General features: G+C 37.3%; 1 long non-coding RNA gene across 1 annotated transcript in view; it reads right to left on the reverse strand.

Moving 5' to 3' along the window:
• The window catches only part of LOC140509085 (uncharacterized), a 38484-nt gene that overhangs the window by 13138 nt on the left and 12730 nt on the right, over positions 1-12616 (reverse strand). The window contains exon 3 of the long non-coding RNA XR_011968562.1: positions 264-428. This is a non-coding gene — a long non-coding RNA (uncharacterized lncRNA). The remainder of the gene's footprint in view (positions 1-263; positions 429-12616) is intronic.

Raw genomic sequence — 12616 nt, forward strand, 5'->3', positions numbered from 1 at the left:
ATGACAGTAATTATTTGCTTGGTTATAAAATCTGCGCTTGAATTTTTCTTCTGCTGACTCATAAAAGAACTATGTTGATTTTAACACTTTTTTTGTGCTTAATGAGATTGAGTCCTCAGTCAGATTCCCTATGGCTGACTTTATTTTTTTCTACAATGTTTCCTTATTTCAATTAGACACTTGTTCCTTGAAAAAGACAGGATTAGTTAGCAGTATTGACAGAAGAGAAAGAAAAAAAGATAAATGCTAAAAGAAAAACCTACCAGAAGTTGGTATCTGTACTTAATGTGGACAAATGGTTTCAATTTTATCCCTGAATCTTGGCTCAGGTAAAATTGGAAATCCATTCTTCACCCTCACTTTGTTTCTTCTGGAAATAGTAAGCACCTTATAAGATTTGTCTCCTGTCAATTGTGCCACAGGGGACCCTGTTTTGATTTAAAAAAAAAAAAGACATCAAAAATAAATTTAAAAAAATATCCCACAGATCGCTGTGATAGGAAAGCAGCCCACTCCATTATCATGTTCTAGGAAGTGAGGCTGAACAACAGTAACTCTGTTTGAGGGGGCCTGGTTAGAGGGCATGAAGCTCTCCCAGTACATTAAGAGATGGTACCCTAGCACTAATGAACTGTAACTATGTGGTTGGTGCCCTTTAGAAGTGACTCCTAGAGAGAATGTCCACCCTCCCACACAGAAACATTCTAGAAGAAAGTGAGGCATTGAGTCTGGGGAAGGTACAGTAAATATGAATCTGGGGTGAGGTAATTTGTTCAGGAGAAGGAAACTATTGGCATACATCAGTCAGAGCGCATTATGTGAGTACCTCTCATGTGCTACATGTTGAAATCCATTAATCAATCAAGGATTTAATACTGATTAATCACCTACTATATGCACTAAGGAAATATAATTAAGAAGGTAGGTAAACAATGAGTTTACAACCTAATAATATATGATTCAGGTGATAAACATATACATTATAAAAGGAAACCAGTGTAGTTGTCTTCTAGATCCCTCATTACTCAAGACTGATGGGAAATAATTCAATCACCCATTGATTAATTCATTCATTTCACCATTCATTAACTTTATCCTCAGCTCTCAGTCAAAGAACCCAGGTACAATACAAAGATGTCCTCACATTGTCCCTAAAGTCCTCTCGGTGTCATCTTAAATCCTTTTCTCTAACCCTCTCTTGAACGAAAATGGAGAACAGTTGATGTCCATCTTTAATTAAGCCAAGCTCCTTAAACTTTACTCCCTCACACAGATAGCAACAGAGACAGCATCCAGCTGAATGATAAGATTTATCCCAGAGTGGTAATGGTGTGCTCTCTCAACTGCAGTGATTAGTTCCAGAGAAAATAATTACAAGCTACAGAATAGTCAGGATGGAAGGTGTAATATTGGAGCTTTGCAGGAATCAGCAGAATAATAAAAGAAATCATCCGTATTTCTGTGATGTGTATATTAGCTAGATTTACATTTTCCCTTTGAAAGGGACAACTGTCTCCACCTAAGACCCCAGTTGAAAAAACTCAATTACACAATGGATAAATAAGGCAAAGAAAAATTATATGCATGGCAAAAAAAAAAATGAAATCATACCAAATAATTCTGCTCTTAACAAGGACTCTCTTTGTTTTCTGCACACACATTTTCATGGTTTTCACATTCTGTATTTTTTTCAAATAGGGCAACTGTCAATTTGAATTACTGTACCCTGTTTTGCATAAAAATTTACATATCTAGCCTCCAAGAACACTCTGATAAAGAAAACTATCCCAAGAGGGATGAAAAGAAGTCTGGATTCTGAAATGCATTTTTGCATTCTTGAATAGCAAACCTTCCTTTCCAATCTTCCTTTCCAATAATGGAACTATAATATTGGGAAATATAATAGACTGGATCAAGGGTTTGTAGTTAACTTACTTCTCTGGAACTCTCTTGTGTATAATTACTCTGGGCTGTATTTTTCCCCCTATGGGCATCCCTATTAAAAACAGTTTTTGATGATTAAATGTATAATCCAATACTTCAGTTGACCTTTGATCTTATCAATGTGGGAATTTCCTTCAAAGATGGGGGTACCAACTCAGCCTATCTCACTCTTGTCTATGCCCTCCCATGCATATGTTTTGGGAATCTGCCCAATTCACTAGGAATCTAGCTTTTTTTCTCTTGATAGCAGAAGGATACCAAATAAAATTATCTAAAACATACTTCTTCCAAGACAAATTTCAACAGATTGTAGGTAATAAGGCTAACCTACATTACATACTTAAGCCACATTGATATACTTGAAGCTGGCACTCTTTTACACTAAACAAGTTGAAGATTTACTTGTACTGGACTTATTTATTACTAAGAATTTGGGTTATTTGGGGAGTGTATCCTGTGGTGTTAGTTTTGTGCTTGGAGCTCAGTTGCACATTAGCAACTATAAAGAGAAGTTGCTAGGCTTTTATTATTTCCTCAGTGATGAAATTAGTTTTAGAAAAAGAGAGAAAATTAATAGCTTAGTAGAAAGAATAACGGACTTGGAGTCAGAAAGGCAGGAGTTCAAATCCCACCTCAGGTACCGATTAGCTGTGACCCTAGGAAAATCATTTTACTTTTCTGTGCCTCAGTTTCCTCAACTATAAAAAAAGGTGTGGCATTGCTCCCCAATATCTGGATGTCTGCCATACTCCCCCCCCCACACACACACTCAGTGGCCTCTTAGGTCCTTTCCAACTGTAAATCTATGATACTATGAACCCTTCTGTAAGTCCTACTATCATCATGTTGATTTCTGGTTTTCCAGTTAGACTTTATGCTGCTTTTCCTCTCTAGCATGTACCCATGCCTGAGGTTTTTCTGTCACCTACGCTCATTTGAGGCACTAGCCTTGTTCCCTAGTTCTTAGTTTCCAGTTCTTAGAACATGACAATTCTTTAACCTGAGGAATTTATGCACCTGGATCTATTACTTAATCTTAGAAACTTCTGAGAATGGCTTACTGAGAATGAAAGTAGTACCTCTCCCATGTAACATATTTACACAAGACTGTGAGAGAGGGATTGTTGGGCAGGTGATCCTTTCAATTCACATCAAATTCTGCCACTGCCTTTCACTCTGCCTGGAAATTATCAGCCTGGAATACAGGAACACATACAAATCTTTCCTTAAAATAAATAATTAGATAGATAGACAGGCAGACAGACAGACAGACAAGACAGACAGACAGACAGACAGACAGATAGATAGATAGATAGATAAGCTCTAAATTTCTAGCCTTAGGAAATATCTGAGAATATTCTGGAAGAGGTAAAGGTGAAATGATTGCAATGCTCCACTACAAATTCTGTTTCTTAGACTTAAATTTGGCAGTGACACAAACAGACCCTATTATATCATATCTCTGCCTTTGTCTCAGCTATTCTGTATGCCTGGAATGTCCTCTTGGTGCCCTTTCCTACACAAGAATTTCTACTCATCCTTTAGCATGCAACACAAATGGATCCTCTTCCAGGAACTTACCCCCAATTCCTTTTTCTTTTTTTTTACTTATTGTATAATACTTTGTATTATAAATATCTGGCATAGCCCTCCAATAGTAACCCACATTAATATAGAATTTGCAAGGTGCATTTCTCACAATAATGTAATGGAAGGTGGTAGATGAATTATTGTTCCCACTTTACATATGAAAAAGCTCCAAAAGATAAAACTATTGGATGTGGAACTCAAACTTAACCTGTCTGACAGAAGATATATTGTTTTTCCTCTCAATATCATTCAGGGCTGTGCTGATAAATGTTTAACAACTGGCTGTCCAAAAAACATACAACACAATTTTGAATTTGATCTGCATTATTACCAACTTCATCATTTTAGTACATCTAGAGCAAGGGTGGGGAACCTGAAGCCTTGAGGCCATAGATGGTCTTCTAGATCCTTAGGTATAGCCTTTTGACTGATTCCAAATTTATAGAACAAATCCTCTAGACAATCAACAAACAATAAATCAAGTCCTGAATTGTAGTATTTGATTTCTGAGGTGTAAGTGCTCACACTGAAAATTTAGCAACCATTTGTTGTTGTTGTAAGAGCTGCCCCTACCACACTCCCCATCTCCCAACACTTCAATCATTTATTATCTAAATTTTATCCTTCCAGTGTTTAGAATTATATTCTGGGCACCACATAGTTGTTGCATTTAAATTTGGAGCCCACCACATTCAAATGCCAAGAGAGTGGGGCTGATGACTTTGTGTAGCTTTGCCTCACTTAAATCCAATTCATCGGCAAGTCAAGACATCACCCTGGAAGGATGACAACAGCCCCTTCATTATCCTCCTTGAACTAAAAAACATATACAAGCAAAAGCTCAGGTTTCTTCTGAATAAGAAATTGTTAACCTATAAGTAGCACCTGAGACCATGAACTTCCATAGGCCTAATCAAGTCATGCTCTGAAACTCTAAACCTTCTCTCCTCTCCTTTGCTGTGGTTCAAGTCTCAAATCTGGTCAGCTCACCTGGGACTAATATGTATATGGTGGAGAGAAGCTGAAGGAAAGAAGGGAGGCTTTTAGGCAGCTGGGCAGTGATTCCGGGAGCAGAGGGTCACCATGACCCCACTAAGCTGATGGCTAAAAAAGCACTTCAGACATACAGGCACACAGGCATACAGGCTTATGTAGACATCCTTTTCTCTGAACCCCTACTCAAGGTAAAGTAGCCCTTTTCCCTTTCTATACAACCAACTTTCCTTTGTAACTTCTTTTCACTTTCAGATTTCCCTTGATGTGCATTTTAAACTCATTTCTATTATATATTTTTAAAAAGAGATCAGAGATAAGTGACAAGGCAATTTGCCCCAGTCAGCACTTTCTAGGATTAGTGCTATGCCTGTATCCTTTCCAAGGTGGGCTAGATCGTTGATTTTTACATAGATTCTATGTATTAAAAAAAAAAAAAGACAAACTGTAATCATGAAGGAATATATTATTCTTCCATAGGGGAGTGATAGTCTATAGATCTTGATGGGAAACAATGTGCTGGCTGACATATTTTGAGTGAGGAAGCCAAGGGGCCCGTTTTTCATGGCTTTCCTTAATAACCATGTCTAAAGAAAGCTGGAACCTGGTGCCTAACAGCTCTGTGAAGATTTGAATGTTGTACTTCCCTGACAAGGCACTTAGACAGTTGAATATGTGTTGTAAAACCGAGGAAATTATCCAACGGGCTGTAATTATGGTGACTCATTGACACAATTGCTGAGAGGCAGATGTGGCATAAATAATGACAGGACACAAAGAAGGCTCTTTCTTATCCGGCTCAGCTCTGGCTTCATCTTCTCAAAGCTTCTGGCTGTCAGTTAGCCAAGTCCACAGAAGCCATCAGTGAAACCTCTGTTTCCCCGATGCCCCCATTGGGAGACTTTTCCCAAGCCCAGAGAGCTGTGCAGCACACATCAGAGACCCTACCTCAACTCTCAGGGAGAAGCCGAAAGCAAACATCAGCTGTTCCCCAAGATTGCTAACTGTTTGGCGTCAAACACAATGAGAACTAGCATATGGATTGAATAAATAGGGCATGGTAAGGGAATGTGCCAGAACCACAACAGCAAGAAAGAAACTAGGCCCAAATCATGACTCAGAGAAATGTGAGTCTGAGCCCTGCAGAGAAAGGGAAACGTGGTGAATTTGATCCTCCCCTTAGAGCTCCTGAGAGGGGGCGATAAGCCTGCCCTCCCCTCCACCACTAACCTTACTGGAGGTGGAGACAGTTAAAGAGGCACAAAGATGGTCTAATGTGCAATATGCGTCCTCTCTCACTCCTCTCCACTTAGTTTTGCTCCCCCCTTTCCCTCTCCCCTATCCCACCTACCACAGAATTGACTTAGGAGATTTGGGTTTAAATTCCAGCTTTGCCCCTTACTACCTATTGTTACCATGGGCAAGTACTTGTCCTCTGTGGATCTCAGTTTCTTCTATAAAATGAAGTGGTTGAACTAAATGACATCTAAGAATGTATTGAATTAAAAAAAAAGTATTAATGTATTTTGTTTTTACATTATAAACATTTACAGATTACCCCACTCTGTGAGAGGTTTCTTGTAACAAAATAACATAATTAGGCAAAACTAAACAAAAAATGACCTCATCTGAAAGTGTATATGGCACTCCACATCTGTAGTGTCTCCCCACCTCTCTATTTTTAAGTGGTTTCTAAGATGAAAATAAATCTATTTTCTACCCCTCCCAACCCCATCCCATTCCACTGATGGAAAAAAAAGAAAAGAAAAACAAATTTCTTGTAACAAATATGCATAGTCAAGCCATATAGTTTCCCTCAGTGGAAATATACACACCCATGAACACATACACACACACACACATATTATATATATATATATATGTATATGTATATATATATATATATATATATACACACACACACTATCTATCTATCTATCTATCTATCTATCTATCTATCTATCTATCTATTTGTAAAATTCTGAAAATTGCTTAACTCTCTGTCAGGAGGTGAATAATATATTTTTTCTCATCAGTCCTCTGGAATTATGAATGGTATTTCTCACAGCTTTTAGAGCATATGAAGTTGTTTGTCCTTGCAATGTAATGTTATTGTTTTTGTATTCATTATTCTCTTGGTTCTACACATATCTGCATTGGATCTAAATCAATATCTCTGTAACTTGCCTTGGGCATATGAAATTCCCACATTAGTATAAGGTTTATTCCTCTTTATTGGAGACATTAGTGCTCTTGGAGCTACTGGCTAGCATGAAACTTTGTTAGCTTGGTTAATGTCATTATTAAGTATTAACAGCTTGGTCAGAATTCAGACATTAATCAGTTTAGATAGGAGCAATAGCAGGCAGGCAAGTTTGTTAGGAGCAGGCAAAAGAGAAAGATCTTGAGCACTGTCTTGATGAGGCAGAGCCTGGTGGAACATAACAAGGAAAGACATTAACTCTCCTGAAGGTATCTTGGGGGCCCTGGGCATCTGGGGAAAAAGAAATGGATATCACTGAGTGTATATAGCAGTTCTAGAAAGGTCCTGCTTATTAATAATTCCCTTGCAAGTGTTATTACTTATGATAAATGATTGCTTAGGTAAATTGATCTCTGTGAGTAATGAGAAATATTGCGTTTTTTTGGCAAAGGATATGTGCTGTGTTGTGTGGTGTGTGTATTATGTGATTCATGATCTCAATTTGGATCAGATTCCTCTTCTCTGAAATAGCTTGTCTTCAGCATCAGTACTGACTCCCATTCCTAGAATGTGGTGTTTCTTTCTGCTGCTACCTGCTCCTGACAAAAGTGAAAGGTAACAACTGCATCACATCAACACCACCAACGTGCTCCATACTTCAATCAGAACTGAATCTTCTAATAATCATTAGCAAATAGCTTTGCATAAATCTGGCCTCTTCAACTTCCCATCACCATTAGCACTTGCTCCTATCATTTGGAGCAAACTGAAAACAAAACAAAACAAAAAAACTTGTATCTTTGGATTCATCATTGACCTGCCATTTTGGAAAATCAGGGAGAACTGCTACATATAAGCCTACATCCCTTAAAAGCAATGACTACAAAAAAAATACCAAAAAAAAAAAAATCAACCAAGCTCATGTCTTTCCTCCAAAGGCAGACAAGTCTATAAGCATTTATTAGCCACTTACTGTTTGTGAAGCACATTGGGGATATAAAGAAAGGCAAAATACAGACCTTGCCCACAAGGAACTCGTAGAAAAAAATTCACTTAGAACTGGACAAAACCAATGAAAAGAAACAATTACTAATTTTTAAATTCATATCTAGCCATAGAATTAAGCTGTTTCTGTCAATGGAAGATTCTTTCTCCAAATTCCAATCTCATTCTTTAAAGGAAAAGGGACTCATTGTAAGCTGGAAGAAAACTGAATAGACAGTAATAACAGCCTGTGTGATACAAAATCACTGACATTCAAAAGGGCATTAACTCAGATTCAGAAGTGGGAGTATGGAAACACGGATACTATTGGAAAAAAGAGAAAGAACTGGGAATACAAAATGATAGAGAAAAATCACTAAAATGTGTAAACACAGTACAAGAGGAAATAAGATAGAATAAATAAGAAATAAGGAATGGAGAGAGAGAGGAAAGAAAGAACAAAAAAGGAAGGAAGGAAGGAAGGAAGGAAGGAAGGAAGGAAGGAAGGAAGGAAGGAAGGAAGGAAGGAAGGAAGGAAGGAAGGAAGGAAGGAAGGAAGGAAGGAAATATCCTTCATACTCCTCTACTTTTTATTACCTTTGCTTTTGTAACACAAGGGCATGGATCAAGGAGAGATCATTCAAATATAGTGAAGGTAAGTTTATTTTCTTTCTCTTGAACATATTTCTTTTTAAAAGTATGATATAAAATGGAAAAAGAGAGAACCATGACTTTTCAAAAGAGCTCAAACCTTGTTATGAAGGCTTGTGATCACATATTCCTAATGCCAGAGCTGATTTCAATTCTAAAATTGAGTCTCCAAAGCCTGAACAGCCGCCATGACTGATGTGAATAGGGAGTATTAAATCAGTTAGGAAAACATTGAATATATGAATATAGATATGAATGTAGAAATGAGCATATCAGGCTTTCCTGCAGTTTGATCATATATACAATTGGCACATTAATGTATGAAATTGTAAGGTGCCAGCTGCTTTCTCAGGTTTCCATATTTCCCTCTGGCTGCAAATACACATCTGGGAGTCCTTGCCTGTCAGCCTACATGAAGAAGGACGTAGAGAAGTTCCCTCAGTCCTGGGGTCAGAACTCACTCTGCTATCTATATCTATTGGGTGGCACTGTTGTTAACTGTCACTTCGCAGAATCTGGATCCTGAGTGCCCACACCTAAGGTACCTGCTTAACCCTTTCTGCCTAAGCGGCTGCTTCACATAAAGCATCTTGTCTGCCTAGACCAACAGAACTCACCAAAATCCACTCAAGCCTGTGATATCCTTTGGAATTCAAGCAACTGTTTTTGCTTTATAAATCCATAGTATGTACTGGAATCTTCCTGTCATGGAACTATATGACTTCAGACAAGGGAATCTCTCTAGGCCTCAGGTCCCTCACCATAAAATGAAGACTACCTATTCTGTAAGGTCTCTTTAAGCTCTAAATTACAAGCCTTTTTTTCAGTTCAAGAAAGCAATGAAAAGTAAAGTGAACTAACTTCACAGTTGACCTATTATCCATTTTCTTAGTGCACATGGGACATAGAGCCTCAGGGGAATCTAGGTCTGAAGCCTCTGGCTGCCATATAGTGGCTATGGGGAAGTTCCTTAATTTTGGGGGGATCTCATTTCTCTGTAAAATAAAGGGATTGCATTTGATGGCCACTAAATGTCCAATCAGTTTATGCCTAACAGGGGCTAAAGCACTTAACTGAGATGATGTAAACCCATCTTCAACCCAACCATTTCTATCACTGCTTCTGTCTTGCTGCCCTCCCACATTATTTCAACTTCCCTGATGCTCTTTCCACTGTGTGCCACGATTTACTCTGAGAAATAATAATAAAACCAGCAGTGCCTCTGGGCACAGTGTCAGTGGACAGACTTATTGTTCTAATCACCAACTATGTAACTTCCCAGGGTCAAACTCCCTTTCCTGGCCATCACTCCTTAATATGTATTATCTCCTACATTAGAATATAAGATTCTTGAAGGGAGTATTTGTATCGCCAACATTTGGTCTAGTAATTGGCATGTCATTAACACTTCATGAATCCTTTTGTATTAATTCATTCACTGGTATGATTTAACAGTGGAAATGACATTTTAAAAGATGTTTTAACCATTTCCTTTGGTGCTGAACTCAAAGGACTGTGGGAACTTTCCACCTGACTTGCAACTGAAAGTTTAATATATGTGCTGTCTTCTGCATTCAAATGTGTACTCACTGTGAGCAAGGACTATTTTATTCTTCTATTTGTATCTCCTGTACTTTAGTAAAGTATTTTGTACTGACTAAACTCTTAATAAATGCTTTTTTCAACCATTCAGTTCTAACTCTATGAGCCTATAGTCTTCAGTAGAGACTCACTCAATTTTCTCTTCACTCTTCTTTCATCCCCCATAGACAGACTTTTGAACTACCCAGCCAGACTAGTTTTCTTATTCCCCACCTCTTTAATCTTGCTGAACAACTGCTAACTCACTTCATAGAATGCTAGCTCAATCACATTCCTTTCCCATTCATCCTTGCCCTTTCACCACAGGGGTGGGGTAGCCTCCACCACCATGTCATCTAACAATACCACTAAGAGTTAATCTAGCACTTCCTTAACAGCTAAGGGAATAACTGATGACTGTTAGTGGTTTACCTGCTCCTGAGGCCTTGAGTACCGACTTTTTCACTCATACTAGAAACTCTGGGGTCTAACACCTCTTGCCTAAGCAGACTTATGACCATAGCAATAATAGCTGGCACTTATATAGTGCTTTTTATATATCATCTCATCAAGGCCCTCTGCTATTCAAATATTCCTTACTGCCACACTTGTCCCACAGTAAATAGTACCTTGAAAAGGTTCTATATTTTTATGATGTTAGATTCATTTATTCAAGATGGATTTAAAAACATGGTTTGATTTTCAAGATGCTTAATGATGCATTTGATAAAGGTATTGCAAAAAGTCTGGAATGAATATTTAAGTCCAGTTTTCTATTGCAGCAGTAGGTTGAGCCATTTCATTTAAACACTTGTAAGAATTTCTTATCTCAATTTTCCAATTCAAAAGTTGTAAACAATTATATTGGAAAGCTAGAGGAGCATTGCATGTTTGTGTGTGCCTGTTAATACAAAGCCATAGTGGAATCAGAATCTCAGCATATGATATAGCTATAGGTATATTATAACTATATCTTTTTGTGTTCTTTGTAAAAATATAAACATTTATTTCCTTCATTCTATTTGTAGTCTCATTGCCTAGTACACAGTAGGTATTTAATACATGCTTGTGTATTACTTTGTAGGAGTTGGGAGTATAGATGAACAAACATCTGCTGAGAAAAAAATTGAAGTTAAGTGTTTGAGGTTGCTCAAATCAATTAATGACATTGATTGGATATTCATTATGTCCATCCTATCACTATCTAAAGAGAGATACAAAAAAGAAATAGTAGATGTGATCCTTTCTCTTTTCCACTAATGGAGCAAATATGACAAAGGGACATGAAAAATGTTTTGTTCTTTGACCACATTCAAAGGATACACACACGTGTGCACACACACACGCACACACACACACACACACACACATACACACACACAAAACACTCCTCCCTCCAAAAAAAAAAAGAGACCAGGTCAATCATTTGAATCATGTCCAGCAGATTAGAATATGTTTTCTGATAGATTCAACTGATTTGCCTATAGCTTAATAAATTCTTATTGAATGGAATTTAATTTTGTGACAGTAGATGCTGAATAGATTTTTAGAAGTAAAATCCAAAGTCCTCTATGGTTGTCTGATATCTGTCACCAATGAAATAGGATTGATTTGTGGGATGAGCTCCCAATTCCCTTCTTCCCTCAAGATACTGGTAAATTCCTCTGAAATACTTTGCCTGAAATCCAGGTAACTGTAACAAGAGGAAATTGATGGTAAGTTTAGGAGAATTCTTCTTCAATGGTTAGGCTCTTTCCCTAGGGATTTATCATACACAATACTTACCCTGAGAGCATCTTTCCTAAATAACAGAGAAGGAATTTGCCATTATTTGTGGTTCCCAAATCTGCAGAACACATTGTCATTACTGGTCATATTCTCTCTTTGACCTAGTCTGTATCCTGGTTCCAGAGCAGCACAGACTGAAATTCCAGATTTAATATAGTAGTAGAAGTGGAGTAATTGTAGAATTGCACAAAATCGCCTTCTGAATATTTTCCCAGAGGGTCAATATCCAAGGACAAACAAAGCAAATAGAGGGAAGTGGAAAAATATGCCAGGTAACCATAATGGAAGCTTCTTCATGCTTCCTAGGGTCTTACCTGGATTTTATCCCCATATACTGCTGCACACACACGTGTACATATATGTACATATATGTACACATATATAATGAAACTCATGAAAGATGAATTGTCTGATAATTTTAAACTAGTGTTGAATACAGCCTGGACCTAACTTCAATACTGCATCTTTTCCAGTCAGATATGGGTGGAGACTTCAAAAAATAACAGCACACATCATCATCATCATCATCAAGCACCTACTATGTTCCAGGCATTGTAATGCACACTTTGCAAATGTTACTCCACTTTTGAAACTCATTCATAGTGTATAGCGCAACATGTATTTCTCTGCCATTCATCTAACTTCTGGCTATTGATGTATGAATTTATTTTTTTTCTTTTAAAATACTAATATTCATATTGACTTAAAATAGATTACCTACATTTATACACCAGTATTAAGAGAAAGTTCTATTTGACAATATATTTAAAGAAATTTAATGCCAAATAATATCAACAACTTTTTATAATTTGTTATCAATTTTTATCTAATGAAAATTTTGGCTTATGTCACAATTTCATTTTTTTGAAAAAATGTTAATTC

This window comes from Notamacropus eugenii, chromosome 5, assembly GCF_028372415.1.
Source record: "Notamacropus eugenii isolate mMacEug1 chromosome 5, mMacEug1.pri_v2, whole genome shotgun sequence".
Lineage (NCBI taxonomy): Eukaryota > Metazoa > Chordata > Mammalia > Diprotodontia > Macropodidae > Notamacropus > Notamacropus eugenii.